This window comes from Lampetra planeri, unplaced genomic scaffold (genome assembly GCF_965212315.1).
Source record: "Lampetra planeri unplaced genomic scaffold, kcLamPlan1.2.h2 scaffold_1982, whole genome shotgun sequence".
NCBI lineage: Eukaryota > Metazoa > Chordata > Hyperoartia > Petromyzontiformes > Petromyzontidae > Lampetra > Lampetra planeri.
The window spans coordinates 9,460-20,150 of NW_027614736.1; the positions used below are offsets into that span (position 1 = coordinate 9,460).

At 54.7% G+C, this 10,691-nt stretch overlaps 1 long non-coding RNA gene across 3 annotated transcripts; it reads left to right on the forward strand.

Annotated features, from left to right (window-relative positions):
- Positions 1–980: 980 nt before the first annotated feature.
- Positions 981–9,989, forward strand: LOC144740233 (uncharacterized). Of its 3 annotated transcripts, none has more exons than XR_013589592.1 (3): positions 981–1,078; positions 8,648–8,754; positions 8,879–9,006. It is a non-coding gene; the product is annotated as an uncharacterized LOC144740233 (long non-coding RNA). The 3 variants fall into 3 exon arrangements; XR_013589591.1 differs by lacking the exon at positions 8,879–9,006 and adding an exon at positions 9,473–9,989 and having other exon boundaries at positions 994–1,083; XR_013589590.1 differs by having other exon boundaries at positions 994–1,083.
- The last annotated feature ends 702 nt before the right edge of the window (positions 9,990–10,691 follow it).

Genomic DNA, 10,691 nt, shown 5'->3' on the forward strand with positions numbered 1-10,691 from the left:
TGTTGAGTGAGTGGGTGGGTGAGTGGGTGAGTGGGTGAGTGAGTGGGTGGGTGAGTGGGTGGGTGAGTGAGTGGGTGGGTGAGTGGGTGAGTGAGTGGGTGGGGGTGAGTGGGTGAGTGGGTGAGTGAGTGGGTGGGTGAGTGGGTGGGTGAGTGAGTGGGTGGGGTGAGTGGGTGAGTGGGTGGGTGAGTGGGTGGGTGAGTGGGTGGGTGGGTGGGTGAGTGGGTGGGTGAGTGGGTGAGTGAGTGGGTGGGTGAGTGAGTGGGTGAGTGAGTGTTATTGTGCGTGTGTAGAATCGATTATTTGTCATCAGGCTGGGCCGAATCGAACATTAACATCGCGGGTATGGATCTCGCTAAAAGGAATCTATAACTACCCGCCCTATTAATTGGAATCGATTCTCTTCACTGCTAAAATATGCACTGACGTCATCACAGGAATTCGGAATCGATTCCCTGTCACGTCGCCTCAATCGTAATCGAATCGAACAATAACATTGCGGGTATGGATCTTGCTCAGATAAATCGATAAGGGCGACGCTATTAATTGAAATCGATTCACCGAAAAAACGTTTCCTCGTCGCAGAGGTATGTAATCGATTATCTCGCTAATCGAATCACGCTTATTCGAATCGAACATTAACATTGCGGGTATGGATCTCACTAAAAGGAATCGATAACTACCGCCCTGTTAATTGGAATCGATTCCCTTCACTCGTAAAATATGCACATGACGTCATCACAGGTGTACAGAATCGATTATCACTAGATTCACTCTCTCGCCCAATCGAATCGATCATTAACATTGCGGGTATGGATATCGCTATAAGGAATCGATGATGGCAGCCTTATTAACCGGAAACGATTCCTACAACTGCAAGTTTTTGGCTCGACGTCACCACAGGTGTGCGGAATCGATTCACTGTAACGGCGCTTGAATCGTAATCGAACATTAACATTGCGGGTATGGATCTCGCCGTAGAGGAATCGAAATCGACCGCCAGAACCCCGTCCCCGATACAAGAATCGATTCTCGACCACGGCTTTCTGTCCCTCCCGCCAATGGCGTCGTCGACCTGGTGAGGTGAGTGGTGAGTGAGTGGTGAGTGGTGGTGAGTGAGTGGTGAGGTGAGTGGTGAGTGGTGGTGAGTGAGTGGTGAGGTGAGTGGTGGGGGTGAGTGGTGAGGTGAGTGGTGAGGTGAGTGGTGAGTGAGTGGTGAGCGTGAGTGTTGGTGAGGTGCAGTGGTGAGGTGAGGTGAGTGGTGAGTGAGTGGTGAGGTGAGTGGTGAGGTGAGTGGTGAGGTGAGGTGAGTGGTGAGTGAGTGGTGAGGTGAGTGGTGAGGTGAGTGGTGGGGTGAGTGAGTGGTGAGGTGTGAGTGGTGAGTGAGTGGTGAGGTGAGTGGTGAGTGAGTGGTGAGGTGAGTGGTGAGGGTGAGTGGTGAGGTGAGTGGTGAGTGAGTGGTGAGTGAGTGGTGAGGTGAGTGGTGAGGTGAGTGGTGGGGTGAGTGGTGAGGTGAGTGGTGAGGTGAGTGGTGAGTGAGTGGTGAGGTGAGTGGTGGGTGAGTGGTGAGGTGAGTGGTGAGGTGAGGTGAGTGAGTGGTGAGGTGAGTGGTGAGGTGAGTGGTGAGTGAGTGGTGAGTGAGTGGTGAGGTGAGTGGTGAGGTGAGTGGTGAGGTGAGGTGAGTGGTGAGGTGAGTGGTGAGTGAGTGGTGAGTGGTGAGGTGAGTGGTGAGGTGAGGTGAGTGGTGGGGTGAGTGGTGAGTGAGTGGTGAGGTGAGTGGTGAGGTGAGTGGTGAGGTGAGTGGTGAGTGAGTGGTGAGGTGAGTGGTGAGGTGAGTGGTGAGGTGAGTGGTGAGTGAGTGAGTGGGTGAGGTGAGTGGTGAGTGAGTGGTGAGTGAGTGGTGAGGTGAGTGGTGAGGTGAGTGGTGAGGTGGGTGGTGAGTGAGTGGTGAGGTGATTGGTGAGTGGTGAGGTGAGGTGAGTGGTGAGGTGAGTGGTGAGGTGAGTGAGTAGTGAGGTGAGTGGTGAGGTGATTGGTGAGTGGTGAGGTGAGTAGTGAGGTGAGTGGTGAGGTGAGTGGTGGTGAGTGGTGAGGTGAGTGGTGAGGTGAGTGGTGGGGTGGTGAGTGGTGAGGTGAGTGGTGAGTGAGTGGTGAGGTGAGTGGTGAGTGAGTGGTGTGTGAGTGGTGAGTGTGAGTGGTGAGGTGAGTGGTGAGTGAGTGGTGAGTGAGTGGTGAGGTGAGTGGTGAGGTGAGTGGTGGGGTGAGTGGTGAGGTGAGTGGTGAGGTGAGTGGTGAGTGAGTGGTGAGGTGAGTGGTGGGGTGAGTGGTGAGGTGAGTGGTGAGGTGATGGTGAGTGAGTGGTGAGGTGAGTGGTGAGGTGAGTGGTGAGTGAGTGGTGAGTGAGTGGTGAGGTGAGTGGTGAGGTGAGTGGTGAGGTGAGGTGAGTGGTGAGGTGAGTGGTGAGTGTGTGGTGAGTGGGGTGAGTGGTGAGGTGAGGTGAGTGGTGTGGGGTGAGTGGTGAGTGAGTGGTGAGGTGAGTGGTGAGGTGAGTGGTGAGGTGAGTGGTGAGTGAGTGGTGAGGTGAGTGGTGGGTGAGTGGTGAGGTGAGTGGTGAGGGTGAGTGGTGAGTGGTGAGTGGTGAGGTGAGTGGTGAGTGAGTGGTGAGGTGAGTGGTGAGGTGAGTGGTGAGGTGGGTGGTGAGTGTGGTGTGGTGGTGGTGAGGTGTTGGTGAGGTGGTGAGGTGAGGTGAGTGGTGAGGTGAGTGAGGTGAGGTGAGTGGTGAGGTGAGTGGTGAGGTGATGGTGAGGTGAGTGGGTGAGGTGAGTGGTGGTGAGGTGAGTGGTGAGTGAGGTGGTGAGGTGAGTGAGTGGTGAGGTGAGTGGTGAGGTGAGTGGTGAGGTGAGTGGTGAGGTGAGTGGTGAGGTGAGTGGTGAGTGAGTGGTGAGGTGAGTGGTGAGGTGAGTGGTGAGTGAGTGGTGAGTGGTGAGGTGAGTGGTGGGGTGAGTGGTGGGGTGAGTGAGTGGTGAGGTGAGTGGTGAGTGAGTGGTGAGTGGTGGTGAGGTGAGTGGTGAGGTGAGTGGTGAGGTGAGTGGTGGTGAGTGGTGAGGTGAGGTGAGTGGTGAGGTGAGTGGTGAGTGAGTGGTGAGTGGTGAGGTGAGTGGTGAGGTGAGTGGTGAGGTGAGTGGTGAGGTGAGTGGTGAGGTGAGTGGTGGGGTGAGTGGTGAGGTGAGTGGTGAGGTGAGTGGTGGGGTGAGTGGTGGGGTGAGTGGTGAGGTGAGTGGTGAGGTGAGTGGTGGGGTGAGTGGTGGGGTGAGTGGTGAGGTGAGTGGTGAGGTGAGTGGTGAGGTGAGTGGTGAGGTGAGTGGTGAGTGAGTGGTGAGGTGAGTGGTGAGGTGAGTGGTGAGGTGAGTGGTGAGGTGAGGTGAGTGGTGAGGTGAGTGGTGAGTGAGTGGTGAGTGGTGGTGAGTGGTGAGTGTGAGGTGAGTGGTGGGGTGAGTGGTGAGTGAGTGGTGAGGTGAGTGGTGAGGTGAGTGGGTGAGGTGAGTGGTGAGTGAGTGGTGAGGTGAGTGGTGAGGTGAGTGGTGAGGTGAGTGTGAGTGGTGAGTGGTGAGGTGAGTGGTGAGTGAGTGGTGAGTGAGTGGTGAGGTGAGTGGGAGGTGAGTGGTGAGGTGAGTGGTGAGTGAGTGGTGAGGTGAGTGGTGAGTGGTGAGGTGAGGTGAGTGGTGAGGTGAGTGGTGAGGTGAGTGGTGGTGAGGTGAGTGGTGGGTGAGGTGAGTGGTGGTGAGTGAGTGAGGTGAGTGGTGAGGTGAGTGGTGAGTGAGTGGTGAGTGGTGAGGTGAGTGTGGTGAGGTGAGTGGTGAGGTGAGTGGTGAGGTGGTGGTGAGGTGAGTGGTGAGGTGGTGGTGAGGTGAGTGGTGAGGTGAGTGGTGAGGTGAGTGGTGAGTGAGTGGTGAGTGGTGAGGTGAGTGGTGGGGTGGTGGTGGGTGAGTGAGTGTGTGAGGTGAGTGGTGAGGTGAGTGGTGAGGTGAGTGGTGAGGTGAGTGGTGAGGTGAGTGGTGAGGTGAGTGGTGAGTGAGTGGTGAGTGAGGTGAGTGGTGAGGTGAGGTGAGTGAGTGAGTGGTGAGTGGTGAGGTGAGTGGTGAGGTGAGTGGTGGGGTGAGTGGTGGGGTGAGTGGTGAGTGGTGAGGTGAGTGGTGAGGTGAGTGGTGAGGTGAGTGGTGAGGTGAGTGGTGAGGTGAGTGGTGAGGTGAGTGGTGAGGTGAGTGGTGAGGTGAGTGGTGAGGTGAGTGGTGGGGTGAGTGAGGTGAGTGGTGAGGTGAGTGGTGAGGTGAGTGGTGAGGTGAGTGGTGGGTGAGTGGTGAGGTGAGTGGTGGGTGAGTGGTGAGGTGAGTGGTGAGGTGAGTGGTGAGGTGAGTGGTGAGGTGAGTGGTGAGGTGAGTGGTGAGGTGAGTGGTGAGGTGAGTGGTGAGGTGAGTGGTGGAGGTGAGTGGTGAGGTGAGTGGTGAGGTGAGTGGTGAGGTGAGTGGTGGAGGTGAGTGGTGAGGTGAGTGGTGAGGTGAGTGGTGAGGTGAGTGGTGAGGTGAGTGGTGAGGTGAGTGGTGAGGTGAGTGGTGAGGTGAGTGGTGAGGTGAGTGGTGAGGTGAGTGGTGAGGTGAGTGGTGAGTGAGTGGTGAGGTGAGTGGTGAGGTGAGTGGTGAGGTGAGTGGTGAGGTGAGTGGTGAGTGAGTGGTGAGGTGAGTGGTGAGGTGAGTGGTGAGTGAGTGGTGAGTGGTGAGGTGAGTGGTGAGGTGAGTGGTGAGTGAGTGGTGAGGTGAGTGGTGAGGTGAGTGGTGAGGTGAGTGGTGAGGTGAGTGGTGAGGTGAGTGGTGAGTGGTGAGGTGAGTGGTGAGTGAGTGGTGAGGTGAGTGGTGAGGTGAGTGGTGAGTGAGTGGTGAGTGAGTGGTGAGTGGTGAGGTGAGGTGAGTGGTGAGGTGAGTGGTGAGTGAGTGGTGAGGTGAGTGGTGAGGTGAGTGGTGAGGTGAGTGGTGAGGTGAGTGGTGAGGTGAGGTGTGAGTGAGTGGTGAGGTGAGTGGTGAGGTGAGTGGTGAGGTGAGTGGTGAGGTGAGTGGTGAGGTGAGGTGAGTGGTGAGGTGAGTGGTGAGGTGAGTGGTGAGGTGAGTGGTGAGTGAGTGGTGAGGTGAGTGGTGAGGTGAGTGGTGAGTGGTGTGGTGAGTGGTGAGGTGAGTGGTGAGTGAGTGGTGAGGTGAGTGGTGAGGTGAGTGGTGAGTGAGTGGTGAGGTGAGTGGTGAGGTGATGGTGAGTGGTGAGGTGAGTGGTGAGGTGAGTGGTGAGGGTGAGGTGTGAGGTGAGTGGTGAGGTGAGTGGTGGAGGTGAGTGGTGGGGAGTGGTGAGGTGAGTGGTGAGGTGAGTGTGTGAGTGAGTGGTGAGGTGAGTGGTGAGGTGAGTGAGTGGTGAGTGAGTGGTGAGGTGAGTGGTGAGTGGTGAGGTGAGTGGTGAGTGAGTGGTGAGGTGAGTGGTGAGGTGAGTGGTGAGTGGTGAGGTGAGGTGAGTGGTGAGGTGAGGTGAGTGGTGAGTGTGGTGAGTGAGTGGTGAGTGAGTGGTGAGTGAGTGGTGAGGTGAGTGGTGAGGTGAGTGGTGAGGTGAGGTGAGTGGTGAGGTGAGTGGGGAGTGAGTGAGGTGAGTGGTGAGGTGAGTGGTGAGGTGAGTGGTGAGTGGTGAGGTGAGTAGTGAGGTGAGTGGTGAGGTGAGTGGTGAGTGAGTGGTGAGTGAGTGAGGTGAGTGAGTGGTGAGGTGAGTGGTGAGGTGAGTGGTGAGGTGAGTGGTGAGGTGATTGGTGAGGTGAGTGGTGAGGTGAGTGGTGAGGTGAGTGGTGAGGTGAGTGGTGAGGTGATTGGTGAGGTGAGTGGTGAGTGAGTGGTGAGGTGAGTGGTGAGGGTGAGTGGTGGAGTGGTGAGGTGAGTGGTGAGGTGAGTGGTGAGGTGAGTGGTGAGGTGAGTGGTGAGGTGAGTGGTGAGGTGAGTGGTGAGGTGAGTGGTGAGGGTAGGTGAGGTGAGTGGTGATGGTGAGGTGAGTGGTGAGTGAGTGGTGAGGTGAGTGTGGGTGAGGTGAGGTGAGTGGTGAGTGAGTGGTGAGGTGAGTGGTGAGGTGAGTGGTGAGGTGAGTGGTGAGGTGAGTGGTGAGGTGAGGGTGAGTGAGTGGTGAGGTGAGTGGTGAGTGAGTGGTGAGGTGAGTGGTGAGGAGTGGTGAGTGAGGTGATGAGTGGTGAGTGGTGAGGTGAGTGGTGGGGTGAGTGGTGAGTGAGTGGTGAGGTGAGTGGTGAGGTGAGTAGTGAGGTGAGTGGTGAGGTGAGTGGTGAGTGAGTGGTGAGTGGTGGGGTGAGTGGTGAGTGAGTGGTGAGGTGAGTGGTGAGGTGAGTAGTGAGGTGAGTGGTGGGGTGAGTGGTGAGGTGAGTGGTGAGGTGAGTGGTGAGGTGAGTGGTGAGGTGAGTGATGAGTGAGTGGTGAGGTGAGTGGTGAGGTGAGTAGTGAGTGGTGAGGTGAGTGGTGAGGTGAGTGGTGAGTGATGAGGTGAGTGGTAGTGAGTGGTGAGGTGAGTGGTGGTGAGTGGTGAGTGAGTGGTGAGGTGAGTGGTGAGGTTGAGTGGTGAGGTGAGTGGTGGTGATGGTGGAGTGGTGGTGAGTGGTGAGGTGAGTAGGTGAGTGGTGAGGTGAGTGGTGAGGTGAGTGGTGAGGTGAGTGGTGAGGTGAGTGGTGAGGTGAGTGGTGAGGTGAGTAGTGAGTGGTGAGGTGAGTGGTGAGTGAGTGGTGAGGTGAGTAGTGAGTGGTGAGGTGAGGTGGTGAGGTGGTGAGTGAGTGGTGAGGTGAGTGGTGAGTGAGTGGTGAGGTGAGTGGTGAGTGAGTGGTGAGGTGGTGGGTGGTGAGTGAGTGGGTGAGGTGAGTGGTGAGGTGAGTGGTGAGGTGAGTGGTGAGGGAGTGGTGAGGTGGTGGTGAGTGGTGAGGTGAGTGGTGAGGTGAGTGGTGGGTGAGTGGGTGGTGGTGAGGTGAGTGGTGAGGTGTGTGGTGAGGGTGAGTGGTGAGGGTGAGTGGTGAGTGGTGAGGTGAGTGGTGAGGTGAGTGGTGAGGTGGGTGAGTGGTGGTGAGGTGTGTGGTGAGTGGTGAGTGAGTGGTGAGGTGAGTGGTGAGGTGAGTGGTGAGTGAGTGGTGAGGTGAGTGGTGAGGTGAGTGGTGAGGTGAGTGGTGAGGTGAGTGGTGAGGTGAGTGGTGAGTGAGTGGTGAGGTGAGTGGTGAGGTGAGTGGTGAGGTGAGTGGTGAGTGAGTGGTTGAGGTGAGTGGTGAGGTGAGTGGGAGGTGAGTGGTGAAGTGAGTGGTGAAGTGAGAGGTGAGTGGTGAGTGGTGAGTGGTGAGTGGTGAGGTGAGTGGTGAGGTGAGTGGTGAGGTGAGTGGTGAGGTGAGTGGTGAGGTGAGTGGTGAGGTGAGTGGTGAGGTGAGTGGTGAGGTGAGTGTGAGGTGAGTGGTGAGGTGAGTGGTGAAGTGAGTGGTGAAGTGAGTGGTGAGGTGAGTAGTGAGTGGTGAGGTGAGTGGTGAGGTGAGTGGTGAGGTGAGTGAGGTGAGTTGTGAGGTGAGTAGTGAGTGGTGAGGTGAGTGGTGAGTGGTGGTGAGGTGAGTGGTGAGGTGAGTGGGTGGGTGAGTGAGTGGTGAGGTGAGTGGTGAGGTGAGTGGTGAGGTGAGTGGTGAGTTGATTAAAAATATACAAATTAAGTTATTAAAAATAACAAATTAAAGTGATTAAAATAATATAAAAATAAAGTGAATAAAAAATGAATAAAATAAAGTGATTAAAAATAATAAAATTTAAGTGATTAAAAATACAAAATAAAGTGATTAAAAAGAATCAAAATAAAGTGAATAAAAAATAAATAAAGTGATTAAAAATAATACAAATAAACTGATTAAAATAATAAAAAAATAAAGTGAATAAAAAATGAATAAAAAAAAGAGATTTATATTTTTTTATTAAGTTTATTTCTATACATTTTTATTCACTTTATTGCTATTTTGTATTGCAATTGATTCACTTTATTGCTATTTTGTATTCACTTTATTGCTATTTTGTATTGCATTGATTCACTTTATTGCTATTTTGTATTCACTTTATTGCTATTTTGTATTGCATTGATTCACTTTATTGCTATTTTGTATTGCATTGATTCACTTTATTGCTATTTTGTATTGCATTGATTCACTTTATTGCTATTTTGTATTGCATTGATTCACTTTATTGCTATTTTTATTCACTTTATTGCTATTTTGTATTACATTGATTCACTTTATTGCTATTTTTATTCACTTTATTGCTATTTTGTATTACATTGATTCACTTTATTGCTATTTTTGTATTGCATTGATTCACTTTATTGCTATTTTGTATTCACTTTATTGCTATTTTGTATTCACATTGATTCACTTTATTGCTATTATTTTATCATTTTTTCACTTCATTCTATTCTTTGTCTTAACTTTATTCATACGAGTTAGTATTATTTTGCATTAACTTTATTCATCTTATTTTTATTCACTTAATTTCTATTATTTTAATTAATTTCCGTTCTATCTCTTTTATTCACTTTCTGTTTTTTTCACTTCATTTAGATGTCTCCACCTACGTGACTTCGCCGGAAGTTTTACGTCACAATCTTTTCTCTTCGCCGTGGTGAGGGTGAGCAGTGGTGAGGGTGAGCAGTGGAGAGGGTGAGCAGGTGGTGAGGGGGTGAGCAGTGGTGAGGGGGGTGAGCAGTTGGTGAGGGTGAGCAGTGGTGAGGGTGCTGTGCAGTGGTGTGGGTGAGCAGTGGAGAGGCGTGAGCAGTGGGGAGGGGAGAGCAGTGGTGAGGGTGAGCAGTGGTGAGGGTGAGCAGTGGTGAGGGTGAGCAGTGGTGAGGGTGAGCAGTGGTGAGGGTGAGCAGTGGTGAGGGTGAGCAGTGGAGAGGGTGAGCAGTGGTGAGGGTGAGCAGTGGTGAGGGTGAGCAGTGGTGAGGGTGAGCAGTGGTGAGAGGGTGAGCAGTGGTGAGGGTGAGCAGTGGTGAGGGTGAGCAGTGGTGAGGGTGAGCAGTGGTGAGAGGGTGAGCAGTGGTGAGAGGGTGAGCAGTGGTGAGGGTGAGCAGTGGTGAGGGTGAGCAGTGGTGAGGGGTGAGCAGTGGTGAGGGTGAGCAGTGGTGAGGGTGAGCAGTGGTGAGGGTGGAGCAGTGGTGAGGGTGAGCAGTGGTGAGGGTGAGCAGTGGTGAGGGGTGAGCAGTGGTGAGGGTGAGCAGTGGTGAGAGGGTGAGCAGTGGTGAGAGGGTGAGCAGTGGTGAGGGTGAGCAGTGGTGGGGTGAGCAGTGGTGAGGGTGAGCAGTGGCGAGAGGTGAGCAGTGGTGAGGGTGAGCAGTGGGTGAGGGTGAGCAGTGGCGAGGGTGAGCAGTGGTGAGAGGGGTGAGCAAGTGGCGAGGGTGAGCAGTGGTGAGGGTGAGCAGTGGTGAGGGTGAGCAGTGGTGAGGGTGAGCAGTGGAGAGGGTGAGCAGTGGAGAGGGTGAGCAGTGGTGAGGGTGAGCAGTGGTGAGGGTGAGCAGTGGTGAGGGTGAGCAGTGGCGAGGGTGAGCAGTGGTGAGGGTGAGCAGTGGTGAGGGTGAGCAGTGGTGAGGGTGAGCAGTGGAGAGGGTGAGCAGTGGAGAGGGTGAGCAGTGGTGAGGGTGAGCAGTGGTGAGGGTGAGCAGTGGTGAGGGTGAGCAGTGGAGAGGGTGAGCAGTGGAGAGGGTGAGCAGTGGTGAGGGTGAGCAGTGGTGAGGGTGAGCAGTGGAGAGAGGGTGAGCAGTGGCGAGGGTGAGCAGTGGTGAGGGTGAGCAGTGGTGAGAGGGTGAGCAGTGGTGAGGGTGAGCAGTGGTGAGGGTGAGCAGTGGTGAGGGTGAGCAGTGGAGAGGGTGAGCAGTGGTGAGGGTGAGCAGTGGTGAGGGTGAGCAGTGGTGAGGGTGAGCAGTGGTGAGGGTGAGCAGTGGTGAGAGGGTGAGCAGTGGTGAGGGTGAGCAGTGGTGAGAGGGTGAGCAGTGGTGAGGGTGAGCAGTGGTGAGGGTGAGCAGTGGTGAGGGTGAGCAGTGGTGAGAGGGTGAGGCAGTGGTGAGAGGGTGAGCAGTGGTGAGGGTGAGCAGTGGTGAGGGTGAGCAGTGGTGAGGGTGAGCAGTGGTGAGGGTGAGCAGTGGTGAGGGTGAGCAGTGGTGAGGGTGAGCAGTGGTGAGGGTGAGCAGTGGTGAGGGTGAGCAGTGTGTGAGGGTGAGCAGTGGTGAGGGTGAGCAGTGGTGAGAGGGTGAGCAGTGGTGAGAGGGTGAGCAGTGGTGAGGGTGAGCATGTGGTGAGGGTGAGCAGTGGTGAGGGTGAGCAGTGGCGAGGGTGAGCAGTGGTGAGGGTGAGCAGTGGTGAGAGGGGGTGAGCAGTGGCGAGGGTGAGCAGTGGTGAGGGTGAGCAGTGGTGAGGGTGAGCAGTGGCGAGGGTGAGCAGTGGTGAGGGTGAGCAGTGGCGAGGGTGAGCAGTGGCGAGGGTGAGCAGTGGCGAGGGTGAGCAGTGGTGAGAGGGTGAGCAGTGGTGAGGGTGAGCAGTGGCGAGGGTGAGCAGTGGCGAGGGTGAGCAGTGGCGAGGGTGAGCAGTGGTGAGGGTGAGCAGTTGTGAGGGT